Below are 21,764 nucleotides of genomic sequence, written 5' to 3'. Positions count from 1 at the left end.
TGACCAATTATGTTTGAGATGACTTTACTGTCCCTGAAATTCCCCTAGCTTATCTTAAAAGGAGCCTAGATGTTCTTCTCATGGTCATTGTCATTTTGTACAGGTGGCACAGCATATGGTACAACCATATGCTGGTGAGAAACCATCTTTGCTCTTGCATACTATTTGAGCCTGGGGTCTTCCTTCAGTGTTTTCTTGGACGCTTACACTTTGAGTGAGATGTCCCCATGGTCTCAGACATTTGAATACTTGGTCCCCAGGTGGTGGAGCTGTTTGGGGGGGGGGGGACTGGGAAGTGGGCTGTTACTGGAGGCAGTACGTCATTGCAGGTGGGCTGTTATTGGAGGAAGGGTGTCTTTGGAGGTGGGATTTTTGAGTTTAAAGACTCACTGAGTGGTAATGGTGCACATGTTTAATCCCTGCACTCAGAAGGCAGAGGCAGGCAGATCTCTAAATCTGAGGCCAGCCTGGTCTACACAGCAAATTCCAGGACAGCCAGGACAACACACAGAAACAAAACAAAGACTCGGCTATTCCTGGTTTTCTCTCTGCCTTGTGCTTGAACTTCAAGCGGTGAGCCCCAAGTTTCTGCTCTTAGCATCCAGTCCCCAGCCCTGCTGTTCTCCTTACTAACGTGGATTCTAGCCCTCTACAACCTGGTCACTTATGAGTGCAAATAAACTCTTTCTTTTATAAGTTGCCTTGGTGATAGTGTTTTGCCACAGCAATAGAAAAATAACTAAAATAGAAGCTGGTACCAGGAGTGGGGTATTGTGGTAACAGATTTGGCCATGCTCTTTCATAGAGAAATGCAAAAAAAAAAAAAAAATTGGGACTTTGTATTAGAAAGTGGTTGAACATAGTTAGCAGAGATTAATAGGCCATCCTAATAGGAGTTTAGAAGACTGTAACGCTGAAAGCCATGCAGGGTGTGGAGGCCCAGCTTAAAAGGTTTCAAAGGGGAGAAATATTAGCAGCTGGACTAGAGACCATTTCTTGTGATATTTGGCAAAGAACATGGCTGTCTGGACTTAGCTTAAGCACTTGCCTGAGTAACATACTAATTTCTTTGGGGGAGAAAATACCAAAACAGCCTAATATTGACTCAGTCACATGGTTATTAGCAATCATTCTTATGCAGATCTACAATGAAAAAGAGCAAGCAGGACTAAAAGAAACACAAAATATACAGTTTAATCAAAAAAAGAGCACCAGGAATCTTAATGTGGCAGCCAAGGCTTGCAGACAAGAAGGTTATAGGAAATCTGATCTGCATTGGAATAAAGGGAGGGGTACCCTCATGGCAAGACTTCATCTAGTTCGGCTTCCATTGTGACAGGAAAGGCCTAAAGGACGATGCTCTCCCAAATAGTAACCACAAAGGAGAACGGCTGAAGTGTGATTGCAGGAGCCAGGCTCAGTCCCCAGCAAGCAGCCACTTGGCAGTGTTGTCCGCTTGCCGCTGGCCTTAGAGACATGAACAATACGCAAGTAAAGTGGCTGGGGATTCTTCCTCCATGGCTAAGGAGAGCCTCTGAGGCCAGGCATGTGGCAGGGGAGTCTCTGCATGGAGACCCAGAAAGGCTCCTGCTTAAAGCTGTGTAAGTGAAGCCTCAATTGCCTTGACCTCGAGATGTCAGAGGTGCCAGAGCTGTGGGGTGTTGGCCAAAGAGAGCTGCAGACAGGGAGTAAGTGACTTGTTGTAGGTAGCAAAGCTAGAAGGGCAGAGCCATCTAAGGCTTTGACACTGGATAGGAAGTTTGCCCTCCAAAGGTTCCATATTGCTTTGGCCAGGATTTCTTTGCTATGCCTCCATTCCTTTCCTTTGGAATAGCGAGGTATATTTTGTGCCATTATATGGTAGAAGTAAGCCATTTTCTTTTTTATTTTACACAGGCTTACAATTAAGAGACTGTCTTGAGTCTCAGAAGAGACTTTGAATTTTAGACTTTCTGTACCGGCAAGGTACCAGCGGTTATAGGGTTTAGGGAAATAACCACGGTAGTCCTTTATAATAAATCAGTTTTAATACAAGGGAAAATAAGGGAACTTACAGATCCAAGGGTCCAGTGGAGCAGAAGGTACGCAGGGGAGAACCAAACGGGGCTCCTTCCGGTGCCCCGATCCTATTTAAGGGGAATGCTACTCCGCTGGGGCAGCCACGCCCCTGAACGCAGGGATTGGGCCAGCTGCCCCAACAACTTTCAAACAATGTTGATACTGTGAAAAGACTGGGGACTTTTGAAGTTGAACTAAACACATTTGCTTTGTAAGACGATCATGAGACTATGGGGGCCAGGGAGTGGGATGTGGTGGTTTGAATCAGAATCTCCCTCACTGCCTCAGACATTTGAATTCTTGGTCCTCAGGTTAGTCACTAGCTGTGTGGCAGGCCTAGGAGGTGTGGCAGTGAGGGACTTACCTCTCTGGAGCCATAAACTCAAACCTTTCCTTCTTCAGACTGCCTTGGTCACGGGGTCTTATCACAACTATGGGAAAGTAACTAATACATAAGCAAGACATCAACTACAAGTAAAAAGATAGTCATTTCCCAATATTTAATAGGGTACAAGAAATGGCCCTGGTGGGGAAGACAGTCAGGCTCCAGTCAGGCAATGTTCCCTGAGGAGATGCATGTGCCAAAACAGTGCCTTGGGAGATTAAAATAATGCTTGAGTTTACTGGATCCAGCATAATACAAACATCCCATTACTTGGTTTTGAGTGTGTCTAGTTGTGCCTGTTCATTTAAACAAGAAAACTCTGTTTTCTCTTCTTTTTACTTACTGGACTATTTACAAGTATATTTGTGTGTGGTGCAAGCTAGAGTGTTGTGGGGTATTTGGACACAGTAAAGATTCAATTTCATTTTTTTTAGATATAGAGAACAAATATCCCAAATCAATAGTCACTTACTAAAAAGTCCATCCTCCCCTCCCCACCTCACCAAATATCAATAGGTATGGCTTTCTTTCCGGAGACCCTGTTGTGTTCCATTCATGTGTCTGTCCTGGCACCCATACTATACTCTTGCTCATTTATGTATTTAATGGCTAAATAGTCATCATTTATGTAGTGTCTGCTAGATACCAGAAATGCTCTAAGCACTCGGAGTACATGAACAAAGAAAAAGACATGATTGTACCTTTTTCTAGGGTGCAGATTTCAGTGAATAAACACCAACAAACACAAAAATCAATACATGGATGATGCAGAGAGGGTAAAAAAGTAACTTGAAAACGTAAGAAGAGTAGAATGCAATCAGAGAGATGAGGGGTGAAGGGAGAGGGTGGTTTAACAGTGTTCAAAGCAGGTCTTAAGGAGATGCTGACTTCAAACAAAAATGCCACGGCAGTGGGGCGATCATTTAGATGCCTGACTGAAGTCCCAGCACCAGCAGTGAGTCTCTCACACTGAAGAAAACTGTGTAGCTTGAGTGAAGAGAGGATGACACAGGAACCCAAGCAGCTGAGGCAGATCAGGTAGGGCCCTGGGAGACAATGTAAAGATTCTAGAATTTTACCTGAGGGAGATGGACAGATGCTGGTCAGTGCTGAGCAGGGAACATCATAATAAAACTTTTGTCTTGTTAGGATTCTCTGGATTAGGATTTTAAAGTTCTCACTTCTTCGCACTATAGCATAAATCTTGGTTTACTGGACTTTCTCTGAAGCACAATTAATATATAGACCAGACAGGACAAACAGACACTGAGAATAGGCAGGAAGTTGGCTGTCAGGTGGGAGATTCTGGTAGTGGAGATGAGTCAGTGGCAGAGATAGTCATAGGCGTGACTTGACTCTGGAACATACACATATATATTACATGAACACATACATACATATACACACACATATAAGCATACATATATATTCCATATACAATATATATGCATGTATACATATATCTGTATAGTTTGTATGTGTACATGTGCATTTGTGTGTCCATGTGTATGAGGTTAGATGTTGACATCAAGTGTCTTCCTCAGTTGCTCTCCACCTGAATTTTTTGAGACAGAGTCTCTCACTGAACCTGGAGCTCATGGCTAGGCTAGCTGGCTAACAGTCTCTGGGGATCTACCGACCTCTGCCTCCCCAGTGCTGGGGTTGCAGATGTGACCATCACACCTGACTTCTATACGGATTCTGATGATCTGAACTCAGGCCTCTTGATTGCAATACAAAATTGTTACTGACTGAGAATCTCCCCAGGCCCTGGAATAGATTTTTGAAGACAGAAAGATGCCTTGACAGTAGGAAGGCAGGGAGAGAGAAAGAGAGAAAGAGAGAGAGAGAGAGAGAGAGAGAGAGAGAGAGAGAGAGAGAGAGAGAGAGAGAGAGCGCGCTAGGGCTAACTCTCACATCCAAATGTATCAGAAAAGATCAAGTGTTCTAATCTCCCTCCTTTAATATCTGATAGAGTGAATCTTCTTACATTACTTCTCAAAGTTTTCTTTGCTATTCTGGCCCTCTAATATTCTCAATTTATTTTAATATTAGCCTGTCAAGTTCCATAAAAATATCCTCTAGATATTTTTTACTAGAACTACATTGAACTTATATATTAAAGTATTTTGGCATGTTAATAATATTGAGTCTTTCTATCAATGAGTCTAATATCACTTTTCATTTACGCAAGTTTTCTTGGATATTCTTTGACACCATGATACAGTTTCTGCAGAAACTGACATGTTTTTATTTGGCACTGTTTTGTGTGCCCTGATTTGCGTTGTTCTTACCAATACCATGTTCTTCTATTACATGTTCTCACTGCTTCACACTATAACATAAATCTTGGTTTACTGAACTTTCTCTGAAGCACGATTAATAAAAGCTCAGAGACAGATATTGGGGTTCAACCTGAAGATCCAAATAGCAAAGTAGTCAGTCACTGGCTCTTACCTCTACCTCAGTCTGAAATGGCGATGCTGCCTCCAGGAATCTCAGAATGAGACTGTGTCTGAGAGCTGTCTCCTCCTGTTTTATAATCCATAGAGGAAGTCTACATGCTGGCTTAACCCCAGACCCGTGTTTACCTAGCTTTCTTTGAGAGTCCAAAACCTCTTGCCCAGGAAATGACACCACCCACAGTGGGCTGACCCCTTCTACATTAATTTACAATCACGGCACTCCTCCACAGACATGCCCACAGGCCAAAATTACCCAGGTATCCTTCAACTGAACCCTTTTCAGGTGACTCTAAGCTAGTTCAGGTTGACAGAGAAGGTCAACTAGGAAACTCTATGGCTTGAGTATGGTGTTTCCCTGACATTGGTGAACAAGCTTGGGACAGCAGAATTTAAACAACCTGGGCTCACTCAAGATTCTGGCACATTAAGCTATGTGAAATATTCTTGTATACCTCACACCCTCTGTTGTTCTGTTAGTTCTTGTATAATTGCTGGCTGTGTTGTCAGCATCTATGTGTCCCTTGCTATTTCACCTTCTTGGCTCTACGCCTTTGTTTACTATCTCTACTGAATGCTATTAAAAGACTTGTTCTTAAAATTATTTTTACTAATGACAATGCCCCTGGGTTAACTTTCTTTGTATATTATCTGGCATATCTTTTCCTCTTCTTTATTTTTAATTCTTCCATATGTCTTTGTTTTAGGTATGCATCTTGTAAGCATATCTAAATGTGTAACAGTATTTGAAAACTTTGTCTTTTATTAGCTGTAGGAATATATTTACTCTTGTTGTTTATCTATTTTAAATTATTTATGGAGCCTTGTTTTGTTTTCTGCTTATGACCCTTTCTTATTTTATGCGACAGTATTCTAGTTTGGGTTATTAATTTTTTATGTTTACTCCCCCTTCCTTGCTGATTTGAAGGCAAAAAATAGAGAAACATTTCAAACACACACCTCATTTGCACGTTTTCCTCGGCACATCCGGCATCACCCAGCACCCATCACCTCCTACTTTCAAGTGCCTCACACCAAAACATCTCTTTCTTGTTACCATCGTCTAAAGAAAGTTTATTTTTTACTTGTTCAACACACACACACACACACACACACACACACACACTCCAGACACCCTTACTCATAGTAAGAGCCATTTCTCCCATCAACCTCAGTCTCTGGAGCATCCCAATACCCTCTGGTTCTGCTCTGGGCACCACCCGACACAGGCTCCGCCCTGGGCACCACCCACCACAGGCTCCGCCCTGGGCACCACCCACCACAGGCTCCGCCCTGGGCACCACCCACCACAGGCTCCGCTCTGGGCACCACCCACCCCATCCCTTCAGGAGCCACTTGGGAGTCAGAACTTTTCAAAGCCTACAGTTTCACAAGTTCACCTTCTCTGTCACCTCTGTGTTGTCACAGGCTGGGTCTCTGTTACCCTGAGTTTGAGAAGAATGATGGTGTTGAATGAGGACATGGTTATGCGCCCCTGGCTCACACTATGAGGTCTTGAAATCTCCCTTTATTATCTAGAAGACAACTGAAACTCACAGAGCAAACATTCAACCTGACTACCAAGTGGCGGCAGCTATGGGTGACATCAGGTGCATGGAAACCCATTCCCTCGTCTCCCCTGTCCTCGGCCTGTGACTTTAGCACCACCACCAGCAGGGAAATAAAATTATTCCCACAATCAATAAACAGCCTGGAGCCCTTTTCTTTGTATGACAGGAAGAGAGGGGTGAGAGGAAAGAAGGAGGGATGGAGGGAGGGAAGGAGGGAGGGAATTGGTCCTCATCAACTGTCATCTGGGAGCTACATAGTATACCGACCAGCCTCTGTGCTTATAAACTTCCCCGAAGCACGTGATGACACATTACTTGAAGGAGAAGATGGAAGTTCTAATTGCTGAGGTCATTTGCCCAAAGACAGGATTCAAGCCAGGCTTGCAAGGAATTAGAAGATGCTGTTCCTTCTCCTGCGGCCACCTGAGATACAACCTCGGACCCTGAACTGTGGGAGGCACGATCTCAGAAGCTGGACGGTGGGAGGCACCATCTCAGACCCTGAACTGTGGGAGACACAACCTCAGATGCTGGACTATGGGAGGCTAAGGCTAGACACTGCTTCTGTGCCGCCTTCCTCTGCGGAGGGCTCAGCACCACCCACTAATAAACAGCCTGGAGACCCAGGGAGAGTTTAAAGGGCACTCTACTGGGATTTCTTGTGTGAATCTTCCCCTGGGAGACACAAATTATGTCTGATTTCCTCCTCATAAGATCCCAGCAACAAACTAAACTACAACTGCACCACATTTCACCCTGGAGACCACGAGTTTGTTGGGCTTCCTCACAGAACACTGGTGAGGATTCACTGGCTGAAAAGTCTCCACCCAGCATGGATGACGGCCACACTAGTGGACATCTCCACCAATTAACCTCCCCCAGCCTCTACACTCTTAACACGGGAGGAAGCTGCCTGCCATTACAGCAGAACTACAGAGAGATGGCTGGGAGGGGTGGTAGGAATTTGGGGCAAGGGTCTAATGGCCCTCCCCACCCTCTCCTTCTCTGGGGGAACATAAATCAACAGGTCCGATCCTGATGCACTTTTTCAATCAGGCACAGCTAATCTGATGAGGATGGTAACTGCTCAGGGAACAATAGCAGACAACAGAACTGCATTTCCAATGGCTGTCAGTGACAATTACACGGAGTGTGCACTGTAAGCTGCACATCTCCAAGGCCCTTCTCATTAAGCTCCTTGTCCTCTAGAAAGGGACAAGTGACATCCAAAGGAGACCACTCATCAGGGCACCCCAGGGGTACTCAAGTCCAGCCACAACGGGCAGCGCAGACCTTTGTTCTAAAGGAGAACTAGACAGAACAGGGACAGCAGCAACTGTGTGAGCCCTAATGACAGAAACCGCTTGCCTGGTTGAGTCACCACTGATCCAAAGGAGGAGAGGACAGGAAACTGGGAGTTTGAAGATGGGCTTTGACTCTCGTGGAAGATGAGCATGTGATAAAAATGGAACCATTCCCTTTGTTTCGCACAACGACTTTAGTTTTACACATTGTGTTAAAGACTCTGCAAGATGCTTCCCTTACCACAGCCCTTACTTGAAGGTACAAAATTTAAAAACACTTTTTGCTAATTAGAGATGCCATACAGCAAGTAGGAGCTGATTGATATTTTTAATATTTGATGATGGCTAATTGCTTTCTGTCCACATCCGTTCCTAATGCTGCCTGAACCCGATAAAGCATTCTCTTCAGGCTCCCCTCTAATTGAGTGCATGCCCAGATGTGAGCAAGTCTGCACCACTCAGCCACAGCATCAAGATTTAGGCATTTCTGGGTTCTCACCGCTGCGGGGCTTCAGCCCTTCCCTAGGATTGCTCTCCTAAGTATTTACTAAAAAGTTTCAAAAGCTAGAACCCCAAGGTTGGAAGAACTCTGCCTCTATTCTAGCTTAGATGCCTTGTGAATGTTCAAAACTCCGCGAGTATCCTGGCAATTGGTTGTCTAGAAGCTCAAAGGAGCCCAGTTCTCCTCTGTAGATCTAACAACAGCTGCAAAGCTCTTCCTCCATTGAATCAGAATCCTGGAATGTCCGTTTGTCCCTCCAATCCTCTCTTTTGAGGCCACAAAGAACAAAGCTTCTCCCCCTTATGACAACCTGATGACCACTGACCACTGACCATGTGACGACAGCTCTGAGAGCCCCATGGCTCTCCCCTCTGCCAGGTGGATTACAGGTCCTCACACCCTGCTCCTCACGAGAGACTTCTGAGTCCAAGGCCATCTGCTTCCCTCAAGATGTACCCCAGTGAGTCTCTAGCCTTTAAAGGACAGCAGAGCCACAGATGCTTCCCCAGGGATTGCATAAAGAGGCCCTGCATTCCCCTGAACAGAATGCCCCAGGCACATGGAAGCCTGGCTCTGCAACCAGGCAGAACATGTCTCCAGGAAGCTGGAGAGTCAATGGTGTCGAGCTGTTGCCAGAGGACAGCAAAGGATTTGACAAACATAAGACTCTCAATTCCAGGGATGCAAACAGCTCTAGAGGAAGTGAGGCTGACTGGGGGCACAGGATGCCAGCAGAACCTGACTAGCTTGCTCGGCATCTGGTTGGGGCCAAAGATGAGCCCAGAGAAATTAGAACCAGCATTGGGGGTGGCAAAGAGCATCCTTTCCTCCTCTTCTACTCCCCAGATGTATCGGTCACAGGCTCTGCACTCTGCAAGGTATTAACAAGATGGTCTTCCCTTTGAGAGGGGGTAGGAGATCTATGGAATGTCAATGAACAAATGGCCATGACATTTGCAATGCATGCCAGTTACCACAGAGGGATGCGTTCAGTTCCAGCTCCCTCCTAAGGGAGTGCAGGGCATACGGAGGTGGGGAAGAGGCCCCAGATGGAGACATTTCCCTGAAAACTTCCCAAAGCCATCTGTAGCCACCGCATGGCCTTCTGCTTAGCTTTCTTGAAAAGCAGTAAAATGGCAGAAGACAACTTGGGTCAGCATAAATGGCTCTCCTTCTCCTGGAAGAAAGAGGACGGCTGGCAGGGTCCGTGAAAAGCCACTCTTTGCAGCGCACAGGTGGTGTGACGGAGGCATGAGACAGACGACAGGCTGAGTGTTAGCATGGGGCTGGGCAGCATCCGTGTGACACCTGCTGAACTGGACAGGCACCGTTTTGTTCTAGAAAGATGGCACATCAGGAGTGATGAGTCTCTGCTCGTAGCTCAGCCCCAATGCCATGCCAGGAATCCAAGCGCGGGCCACAGCAGCCCTTACCTCTGAGCCACCGTACACCTCCTATACCGGGTGTCAAGGAACCATTTACACTCAGTTTCTTCCTTCACTTTTCCTAGTTCTCGGTATTTTCTCTGGTGGAAATATCCTTCTTATAGCATTGTTTGGTATTCAGTAAATGATCGATAAATGTCCATTAAATTCAGTAAAGCTGCAGGACATGAAAGCAGGATACAGAAACCAAGGGTGTTTCTATACATCATGGGTGACCTAGATTTTAGAACATCCCATTCAACAAAAGCCACAAAAATAGCTAGGAATAAATTTAAACAAGAAAGTAAATGAATGATACAATATACATATAAAACACTGAGGAAAAAAATGAAATAGACACCAAAAGCAAAAATACACTTCAGGCTCACGTAGTAGGAGAATGAATGAATAGTGCTAAAATGTCCAAACTACCTAAAGTGATAGATAAGTTCAGTGTAATCCTAACAAAAACACCAATGGAATTCTCCACCAAAACAGAGGAAGCAACTCTAAAATCAGACTACAAAAGACCACAGTCAAGTCAACCTGAGCAAGAAGACTTAGAAAAATAAGTTATAGGCATCATAATACCAAACTTCAAAATGCACTACAAAACAACACTAACCAAAACAGCCTGACCCTGGCATAACAGCAGACACAAGAGCCAATGGGATGGGACAAAGAACCCCAAGGTAACACGAACAGTGACAGCCAACTGAGCCTTTAACAAAGACACCAAGAAAATGAGTGGAGACAGAGCAATCTGCCCGTAAACAATGATGGGAAAGTGGACAGCCGTGAAAGTAGCCCCCCGAAGGAGAATCCACTCAAAGAGGATGGGGTAGGGATAATTCCGAAAGTGGAAACCACAACACTGCTAGACAGAAACACGGGGACGCTTCAGGACATTGCCATGAGCAACCAAATTTTAGATAAGACCACAAAAGCATAAACAAAAGCAGAAAGAGATACATGGAGTTATATCAAATTAAACTGCTTCTGCATAACATCTGTGTGAAGGGACAGCCTGCATGACGGCATAAATGTTTAAAAACTGTTCCTCATCTGACTAGGGATTAACAATCGGAACAAATACGAAGCTGAAATGGCTCAGTAGCAGCTAACGATGATGATGGGAATGATGGCGATGGTGGTGATGATTTTTAAATGGACTGATTATCTGAGTGGACATTTCTCAAAAGAAGACACACAAGGCCAACAAGTATATGAAAACAGGCCCAAGCTTATTAACTATAAGGGATATGCGAATCAAAACCACAATGAGATATCATCTTACTGTTGCTAGAATGCTAAGATCAAAAAGACAAAAATATTGGTGATAATGTAGAGAATGGCAGGCTGTGGATGCTATTAGGAATGCGGGCTGCGAAGATGGTTCAGTGAGAGAAACAGCCTGCTACAGAACCATGAGAACCTGGGTTCAGATCTATCCCAGTATCAAGAAATGCCACCCAACATTGTCCTCTGATGTCTTCAAATATGCACATGTGTGCACGGCATACATTTGAACACACACAACGGAGATTAATCAAACATGGAGGGGTTAGCAATATGCTAATTCTTGGTAGAGAGTATTTACAGACTGCTATTGCTCCAGTCAGGGATCAAGGATGCATTGTTTTAATATCTTCAAGTGTTTGCTGTTCTACTTTCTCACTGCTATAGGGCCAGGGCCCAGCTTGTTCCAGGACAGGGAGTCTTGGAGCACACTTGATATAACATGCTCAAGTCAGAGACAAAAGGCTTTCTTCATTCCAGAGTCCACTTTCAGCAAGTGCAAACAGTGTATGACAGTTTACCAATATAATTTATATTAACTGCCCTACTTCATGTAAGGTATGCTCTTCCATGTTGTTGTAAATTAAAGGATTTTACTTTCCTTTAATCTAAATTTAACTTTAGATTTATTTAGTTTATGTGTATGGATGTTTTGCCTGCTTGAGTGTCTGTGCAGCATGTTGCAAGCTTGATGCCTAAGGAGGTCAGAGAGGACATCAGATTCCTTGGAACTGGAGCTACCATGTGGGTGCTAGGTATCGGATCAGTGCTCTTAACCCTTGAGCTATTGCTCCAGTCTGATGTGGGACTTCCCTCTGTACGCTGTGAATATGTTTTATTGTCATTGGTTAATAAAGAAGCTGTTTTCAGTCAATGGCTTAACAGAGTAAATCCAGGTAGAAAAAACAAACAGAGATGGAGAGAGAGAAAGTAGGCAGAGTCAAAGAGATGCCATGTAGCTGCTGAGGGAGACAGACGCCCCAGAACATTAACAGTAAACCACGAGCCTCGTGGTAAAATATAAAATAATAGGAATGGGTTAATTTAAGATGTAAGAGTTAGTTAATAAGAAGCCTAAGCTACTTGGTCAAGCATTGTTGTAATTAATACATTTTCTGTGTTATTATTCTGGTCTAAGCAGTAGGGAAACAAATGAGCAGTCTCTGCCTACACCAGTTTTCAGATTCATATTTTGAGACAAGGTCTCTTATTAGCCTGAAGCTCAACAACCAGGCTTAGGCTTGCTAGCCAATGAGCTACAGAGATCCACCATTCTCTACCTCCCCAGAGCTGGGCTTATCTGTACGTGTCACCATGCGCAGTGTTCTTTGCACAGGTGCTAGGAATCTAACTCAGGGCCTCATACTTGTAAGGCAATCCCTTTACTGACTGAGCTATCTCTCTAGCCCCTCTCTTACTTTATTAAGCTTTTCAAAACTATTTTTATTAATTTAACTTTTAAATATAAAACTGAATGTAATTATGGTATATAATGTGTTAACTTATGTATCCACAGTGAAGTGATTAAATCAAGCTAATTAACATATCATTCCACGTCTTCACCGTTTTTTGGGAGGGGTAGTAAGCCAACCTATATCTACTCTTTAACAATTTCCTGGCGTCCGGTATATCAACTATAGTCTCTTCTTATAGGAGAACTCTCCTGGATGTGACTATTTTGCATCAGAGTGACATTTTATACTCTGACAAGTTCTCCTCCACCTGTCTTTTGCACCCCAGTCCCGGGCCCTGGCATCCACTATTCTGCTTCGATGAGATCATCCTTTCCAGATGTGAGATGATGGTGGCACCATCCTTCTGTGCCTGGTTTATCAAATGAGAATAACGCCCTTCAGGTTCTTCATGTTGCCCTCATGATGGAGTTTCCTTCCGTGTTAAGGCTGACCTTGGCTTCCTTTTCTTTACCCATTCACCCACTGATGGGCTTTCAGGTTGATATTTACTTTGCCTCTTGTGGAAAATATCAACAGTAAAGAATTTTGGAAAGATGTGGGGGAATGGTACTCACTGGGGCCTGTGAAGGTGCCATTGTTCTGAAAAACAAAATGGTAGTGTTTAAAAACCTTCAAAGAACCCCAGCAGAGTATTCTGTCCTGGGTGCGGTCGCCGGAGGAACTCGGGTCAAGAATTCGAAGAGGTCTTTAGCTGTGTTCCTCTCAGCGTTGTGAAAGCAACAAAAGGCAGACGCCACCCAGGTGCTTGTGGATGGCTACAGGAATAAGCAGACCGTGATCCACACATGCAATAGGATAAAGGAAGAGATGTGACATACACTGTGACTCAGAGGGGCTGTAAATATCCTGCTGTGTGAAACAAGCTAGCCGTACATGGATATTGCTTGATTCCACACCTAGACACCTGGAACAGTCAGCCTGAAGAAGACAGAGGCATGATAGGAATTATCAGAGCTAGGGGGAAGTGTGTTGAGGACAGGTGTTTAACAGCCACAGAACTTCAGTCTGGGATGCGGGATGGTGAAGATTCCTAACAATGTGAATGCATTTACCAACGTGAAACTGAATGCCTAAAGCTGTAAAAAGCTAAAGTTAAAACAGTAAGTTGTATACACATTGTTTCCCAAGCAATTAAATCATATCACACAAGAGATCTTACTTCATGTTGCTATTAGAAACACCAAGTCAAATTCGTGCTGTTTTATAAATCACAAATTTATAAAGATGGCTTATACTCCTTACTTGTTTCTTCCTTTTAGAATTTTTATTACACTTATTTATTTATGGGTTATGTGTGTATGTGGAAGTGGGTGCACGTGTGCCACAACATACATGTGGAGGTCAGAGAACAGTCTGTGGGAGCTGGATCTCTCCTTTCCCATGTGTATCTCAGGGGTTGAACTCAGGTCTGTTGGGGAATGTTATTTTCAGGTGTGTGACTTTTGTTTATGCTGCATTTGTTTAACTCTGTGAAGCTGTGATCCTTTGCCTCTCTAAAACACCTGATGGGCTAGTGACACGCTGAACAGCCAATAGCAATGCAAGAGCAACGATAGGCAGGGCTAGCAGGCAAGGCGTACAAATAAAAGAAGAAATCTGGGAGGAGAGAGAATGACATCAGGGGTCAGGCACCCAGCCAGTCACAGTGTAAGAAGGAAAGAAAGGTATACAGAAATAGAGAAAGATAAAAGCCCAGAGGCAAAAGGTAGTCGGGATAATTTAAGAAAAACTGACAAGGCCGGGCGGTGGTGGCGCACGCCTTTAATCCCAGCACTCGGGAGGCAGAGGCAGACGGATCTCTGTGAGTTCGAGGCCAGCCTGGTCTACAAGAGCTAGTTTCAGGACAGGCTCTAAAGCCACAGAGAAACTTGAAAAAAACAAAACAAACAAAAAAAAAAAAAAAAAGAAAAAGAAAAACTGACAAAAAACAAGCCAAGCTAAGGCCTGGCATTTGTAACTAAGGATAAGCCTCTGTGTGTGATTTATTTGGGAGTTGGGTAGTGGGCCCCCCCAAAAAGACAAAGGAGTCAAACATCACACAATACAGGTCCTCAGGCTTGGTGGCAAGAGCCTTTACCATCTCACCAGCCCTTACTTTCTTTGATCTAGCAGAGTTCAGACATCTGTTGCTGTACTATGTCTTGTACATATTTTCATGTGTTTTACAATCAAGACAGAGATAGCTGAGGAGAATACGAACAAGGGAGAGAATGTCATGTTTCATATTACCTGTACTTGACCCACAGCTAGTCGGGGGATGCAGGTTCAGGTCAGTGGTAGCATGCTTACCCAGCATGTACAAAGACCTGGATTTGATCCTCAGTACTCAAAAATAAAATGCTAGCTTGGTTCACTGAGGCTGAATAATCAATTCAGTTTTTGCTGTTGTCTACATCTGCTTACTGTCTGTGAAATGTGAGTGTGGAGAGGAACAATAGAAACACAACTGCTCCCCCGGCCTGGTTTCTGTTTTGGTTTTTTGCATGCTTTCTTGGAGATGTGAGCAATGTCTGCCACGTTTGTAAAATAAATTGATCCTTTTCTATTATAAAAGAAAAATTTAAAAAACAAGCCTGTTGGATTAGGGACAAAGGAGGATGATAGCATTAATAATCAGCTGGTTTCATAGCTGAGGCCAAAGCTCTCAACCAGGCACGGGAGGAAGCCTGGGCTGGACCAGTGCAGTCCAGTGTTAGAGAGCTTTGCCAAAAGGTCAGTACTGGGACCTGGGTGATGGGAAGTCAGTTCTCCACTGTGACACAAGCTGTCTCTCTCAGTGTCCTTGAGACAAAGGGCTTGTCTGGCATTACAAAGGAAGGATGCTAGAACCAATGGATCTGGATGAAGCTGAGGTCAGTCTCCAGGACCTTGGCCCATGATGACAAACTGGGAAGGGAAGGGAGGCTGAACAGACCCTCTAGTGACTCACTGGGCAGTACTATGGTGATCTCATGTCCCCTTTGGCCCATGAGGCATTCTCTGTAACAGTCTGACCCAAGTCCCATGCCCTTGTCCTCCCTTCTTCATCCCATAGATTGCACAAAAGAGGGGCAAGAAACTCGTTAGCAGCACCCTAGGTTTCCGTGGTTCAATCCCACTGGAACTCCCCAGGTCTTCCTGGGCCTCTCCCCAGCTGTTCTTTGGGAGGGCCTACCTCTGGGCTCTTCTATACATTGCACATGACTGTGATTGGTAGAAAAGTGATGTCTAAATCAATGACACGGTACTGTGGTCAATGTCATCTCGCTCCTGCCTAGAACAAACCTTCAAATACAGACAATTTCCACCAGAACTGCAGCTTCCACACCCTACCAGGACGTCCCACCTACAGCCCACAGGCCCATGAAAGCTATGAAGGCAGCCCAATCCAAAATTCTAAAATTACAGCTGGGCGGTGGTGGCGCACGCCTTTAATCCCAGCACTCGGGAGGCAGAGGCAGGCGGATCTCTGTGAGTTCGAGACCAGCCTGGTCTACAAGAGCTAGTTCCAGGATAGGCTTCAAAGCTACAGAGAAACCCTGTCTCGAAAAACCAAAAAAAAAAAAAATAAATAAATAAATAAAATAAAATTACACGGTTTTTTTTGGCATGTGTAAATTGAGTGCATGGTTCTTATATATGAACTCTGTAGAAGACAACATTGCATCACAAGGTCAAAAAGTCAGAAACACCCGTAAGAATCAAGTCTCTTCTCCCACTGCGGACAAGCTTCCCGCTCCCGCAAAACAACATGGATGCATCTCCTTAGTTGCACGACACACTCAGGTTCCTCTGGGACCCATCACTTTGTCATCAGACCTGTCTACAGCCAGGAATAAAATGAAAGTCAAGATCATCAACATGTGAAAAAGACATGAAAAACAAACTTGCCTTAAAAGCATCCCCAAAGCTAGGGACGGAATTGGAAGAGGTTTGCCTACCAAGTAGGAGACCCTGGGCTCCATCTCAGTACTGCATAAGGCATCCACGATGGCAGTGCAAGCCTGTAATCCTGGTAAGCAGAAGTTGGGGGTAGAAGGATCATAGGTTCAAGGTCATCCTTGGCTACTAGTTACTCAGTGAGTTCAAAGCCAATCTAGGATATATGAAATCTGTCTCAGAAAAAAAGGGGGGGGGGTCTCCAAAATCTAAGGACTTTCCTGTCCTTTGAGGCGCTTCGGATGACCTAGGGAAAGGCCCTGCCTCTAATTACCCATGGCTTCTCCATCTTGGAAGGCTGCTCCAGTTCTCAGCTTGCTGTGCCATCCGTCTTGTGGGCATAGATGGGCTGCGTATTACACAAACATTTTCTGTCATTCGCCCCAGCCTTTCCCCCGGAATGTGTGTCTGCCACTCTTCTGCTCCCAAACCCAGCTTCAATAGTTTTCAGTCAAGGTTCAGGGAGAAACCCGCCACACCGGGATTTGATTATTTACCAACATAATGTTGGCTGTGAGCCAGTGAGGCACCAATACATTTTCCTTTGAAGCCTGACATATTGCCTGCTGTTCCTAAGTCTGTTTTCTCGGCTGGCCAACAAATAACCAGGACTGCTTAAAGGAAAAAAAATCACAATTCAAGTGAAGGGGGTTTATCTTGTGATGGGTTCCTCATAGAGACACTGATCTCATTCTCCCAAGGTGACAAAGGTGTTCGCAGGAGTGGGGGACATCCCTGGGCCTCTGACACCTGCTGGTCCCCAGACCCCTTAGATCAGTTTTTCTGTACATTACTCCAGGAAAGGCCTGAGAAGGACTGGCCCTGGTGTCAACAGTAGCAGGTGACAAGGGTATCAGCATGTCCCCGAATATCTTAGACTGACATGTGTTCTCCTTGATGAAGGACCCCCAAGACAACCTGACATAGATCTCAGGCCACTGGGAAGCTACTCGTCCCAAAAAGCTACTGTCAGGCTATCAAGAACTCAAGGGACAATAAGGGATAGCAGCTGCTGTCACTTCCTAACAACTCTGCCCCATTCAAGTTCCCCTTGTAGTATTCTTCCTCTGAACAGTCTAGGCATGGGCTTTGAGATGAGAACATGAAAGAGTTTCGAATATGAAATAATTTCTTAAGGAAAGGTTTAGAGCTGAGTGTAGTGGTGCAAACCTTTAATCCCAACACTTGGCAGGCAGAGGCAGGTAGATCTCTGAGTTCAAGACCAGCCTGGTCTACAGAGAGAAAACTTGTCACAAATAAATCAAAAAACAAAAGCCTAAGTTCAGAACTTTAACACTCACATTTAAAAGAAAAACAAAAAACAAAACAAAATCAAAGCAAACATGTGGGTGTGGTAGTAAGCCTATAACCGAACACTAGGGTGAGTAGAGATAGGTATATCCCCAGAGTTCACTGGCCAGGCACCCCAGCTAACTGGTGAGCTTCAGGTTCAGTGAGACACCATGTCTCAAAAGATCAAGTTGATCATAAGAGACGTAGACACCTGGCACAAACCCCTGACCTCCACAAGTACCCCATACACACACACACACACACACACACACACACACACAGTCTTCCAAGTTGGCTCCAGCAGAGGTAACGAGATGATAACATCACTGGCTGCAACCTTTATAAGCCACAGTCTGTATGCCTTAGTTTATTATTTTTCCATGTCTATCTCATTCAGTGTGTATTTAAAAGTAATAACCCAATTACCTGAGCTTCTACACACTTAGATCTTATTTTAATATAATTTCTAGTTCTTTTCTTTTTTTTAAAAAAAAAGATTTAATTAAGACAGGGTTCTCATTCTCTCACTGTACAGTCCAAGTCGGCGTGGAGCTTGAGATCCTCCTGTCTCAAGCCCCTACATGCTGGGATTATAGGTGTGCACCTCGCGTGCAGTTTAGATATTGTTTTCGAGGGCGAGCTTTCATATTTGGGAGTGTCAGAGTTTGGGTGGCAAATAGATGTTCAAAGACTTACTTTAAAGTTTTTTCAAAATTGTGTGTATGGATGTGTGCCCACGTGTGGGTATGTATGTGCACATGCATGTGAGCGCAGGTACATGTGGAGGCCAGAAGAAAGCATCGGATCCTCCTGGAGCTGCAGTGGCAGGAGTTGTGAACTACCGGATGTGAGTGCTGGGAACTAAACCCAGCTCCTCTGCAAGAGAATGTGCTCTTAACCACTGAGCAACCTCTCTAGCCCCTAAAGTTTCAAATAACTCATCTTTCGAGTCTAGCTTGTGACTAGAATCTTGCCCTTTCCATCCCTGTCCGCATTTCTCTATTAATAAGCTTTTATTTTATTTGCTCTGATCGATCCTCTCGTCTGTGGAGTGTTTCCCATAGATGAAGTAGCTGTTCTGAACTGACAACCCCAACCCCAGAAGGCTACAGCCTGATGCTCTGCTGGACAGAGTGGCCCACGGCCAACAGTTGTCACTTTCATTAAGATATCGGGAGCAGAGAAAACCATCCTGAGACAGGCATGGAGGGACAGCCAAAGATGTTCTCATGCGGGAGAAAAAAAGGCTCTCAGCTTGGCTGGGTCTTTAATCTCCAGATGAGATGCTTCAGTCTCTGCCCACTTCACAGGACCCCTGTACAGATAAGAGGCGGGACAGCCACAGGGCACTCTCAGACAGCACAGACAGAGGCATTACATAACAGCCAACTGTTCCGTTTCACTTTGGCAAAGTGTGAGCTCCCTCTAACCTGAAAGTGAGCATCAGCGGCAGACCTGAGGAGCACCAGGGACCAGGGCCTGTAGCCTCCCTCATTAATATTGGCCCAGCCGATGAAGGGAGAAGGAGAAGACCTGGAGGAAAAATTCACAGTTGGACCACAGAAGACAGAATTTAAAAAATGTCTTGAGTTAATTGGCAAAGACTGAACGGCAGGCACACTGTTTAAGGAGCTATCTCTGACCATTGGGTACAACGCACTTCTGTATTTTTCGCACCAGAATGGGCCTTAATCCCTCCAAGCTGATCTAAAAGCCTAACTGTGGCCCAGCAGTCACCAGCAGAGTGGATTAACCCATAAAGCGGCCATGTAGACATCATTCTACTCGCCCTGTTAAGCCACTAGATGAAGTTACCATTGGTGACACTGTTTTGGCACGATGGATTGAGACCTCCGCGGCTGGAGGAGGAGTCTGGACAGGTAAGAAAGCACCCCTGTTGCTCTGGGTAACTGACAGGCAGGCAGATGCAGCCAGTGCTGGCCGCATTATTTGTTACTAAAATCGAAACGGGGAGGGAGCCAGATGAGACTTTTACTCCAAACAGCATTTTCCCAGCAAAAGCTGCATCTCAAGAGTCCTTCAGAGCACTCTGGGAATACACGGGAGTTTACGAATCAATTTACTAAATTGGCTTGGCTGGAAACCATGCTTTTGTGTGTGGATCCAGCCGAAAGGTATTTTTTAATCTATCCGACCCTAGTGGGGCTCCTTCAAGCAGTACAGAGAAAGGCAACACCAGCAAGAGAATGTCAGTTCCAAGCCAAGTAGACTCCAGCTCAGACCCTGGTACCAAAGATCCAGCAGCCCTGGGTGAGTCACATGACCTCTCTGTGCCAACTGCCTAGCTAACCCACCAGCCTCTTGAAGTGCTGGCGGGGTAAGCGCCCTGTGTATCTCAGAGTCAAGCGCTGTGTCAATCTGACCTTTTCAGGACAGCTATAAGCAGCCCAGGATGACAGGAGTTCTCCCCACGCCGGCCGTTATCTCATCTACCATAGGCCAGGGGGACAAGTGACATAGAAGGAGCCGAGCTCTGGAAACCTCACTGTGCAATGACTGCATCTACTTAAGCAAACGGGGAGCTTCATTTAAGCCGCAAAGAGAGCCAACCAAGCTGCACTTACAAAGACAGACTTTTTAGATTTTACAGACTTTACAAAGACAGGCTTATGCTATTTTCGGTTCTGTATAATTTTGCCCTTTAGATAGTGTGAACTTGAAGAATTATGCAAGCGGTCCTTTTGTTTGTTTGTTTGTTTGTTTGTTTGTTTTTAAAGGAAGACCTCAAATGTATAGCAATTCTTCTACCTTTGCCTTCCAAATACTGGGATCATAGGCGTTGCTACCACACCTGACTCTGAGCCTTTTTTTTTTTCCTTCACATCACACCTATTGGCCATTCAGCCAGTTGTTAGAGCAAGTTTTCCAAGCTCACTATGACTCTTGAGTCTGAGGTCTTGAGTAGGGAGGAGGCAGAACAAAAGACCCAGACCTAGAGAGGTCTCAGGATTCACCCAACAGAAAGCCAAGAAGCGTCTTACCCAAAATCAAACTGTGAAGGCATTTGGTGAGGTTTTAGTAAACCGCTGGAAATTAATATGGAATGGAAAAGGAAAGGAGTTTTGACATGGAGTTACATGCCCTGACGCTTCCAACTCTGAGGTCAATGCGTGCCAGTTCTCGCAGCATTGCAGGAGACAGAGGCCTGTTAGGACTGGCCTGTGCCATTTCTCTCTCTCAATAAGGATTTATTAGACACCACTGTGTCAAAAAATGCCTGAGAAAATATGTGATTGCTCAGGACTGGAGCCCATAATAGCCAGGCCCATCACGATGGCTTGGCTCATCATCTAAGTTCTGTGGTGAGGTACAGCATCACAACGTGGAGGCCATGGCACAACGGAGCCATTAATCTCATAGTGGCTGGTAAGCAGGGATGGAGGAGGACAAGCTAAGGTCCCAATAAATCGGAGGGGCCTTGCCTGAGAAGACCTCAGGACACTGCTGGAGAGAAGAGCCCAGAGGCAGAAGAAGCAAAGAAGGGGAGAAGGGAGCTGGTGTGAAGAAGGGAAGGAGGAGAGGAGGCAGGGAAGGACAGACAGAAAACTGCCAGAAGCAGGGACGTGTGGAAGGCGGTATGAGAGACAGAGGCTGTGGACGTGGATATGTGGACAAAGAAGACTTCACCAAATGGTTCAGAATTAGCCAAAAATAAATAAATAAATATTTTTTTCAAAAACTCACAACTGTAATTTTTAGGTACATAGCCAAGGATTGGACTCAGCTCCACTTGAAATATTTTTAATTAATGATCCTACCCGTGAATGTGCTCAATTCATGGAGAAGAAAGAGGCCATCTAGTTAGGAGTGGGTTGCAATAATGACTCCACACAACTTGATAGAAGTTGTGCATCTATGTGAATGAAACAGAAAGAAAAGCTCAAATCCTAAATTAATTAGGTTAATTCACAGTGTGGCCGAAAGAAACTGCAATCCTACGGCGTGATATCTGGGCTGTCGAAGTTAGACAAAAAAACATACTGGATTCTACAAAGTAAGTATTCTTGGGCCCAGAAATTACTAAGAACTCAAGAGTTTTCTTGGCTGTAATG

At 44.8% G+C, this 21,764-nt stretch overlaps 1 protein-coding gene across 1 annotated transcript in view; it reads right to left on the bottom strand.

Moving 5' to 3' along the window:
• Nucleotides 1-21,764, bottom strand: part of Msra (methionine sulfoxide reductase A) — a 308,377-nt gene that overhangs the window by 168,240 nt on the left and 118,373 nt on the right. The gene's annotated exons all lie outside the window — the stretch shown is intronic.

Source organism: Arvicola amphibius, chromosome 13 (assembly GCF_903992535.2).
Source record: "Arvicola amphibius chromosome 13, mArvAmp1.2, whole genome shotgun sequence".
In the NCBI taxonomy this organism is placed as follows: domain Eukaryota; kingdom Metazoa; phylum Chordata; class Mammalia; order Rodentia; family Cricetidae; genus Arvicola; species Arvicola amphibius.
This window is presented reverse-complemented; position numbering and strand designations above follow the sequence as displayed.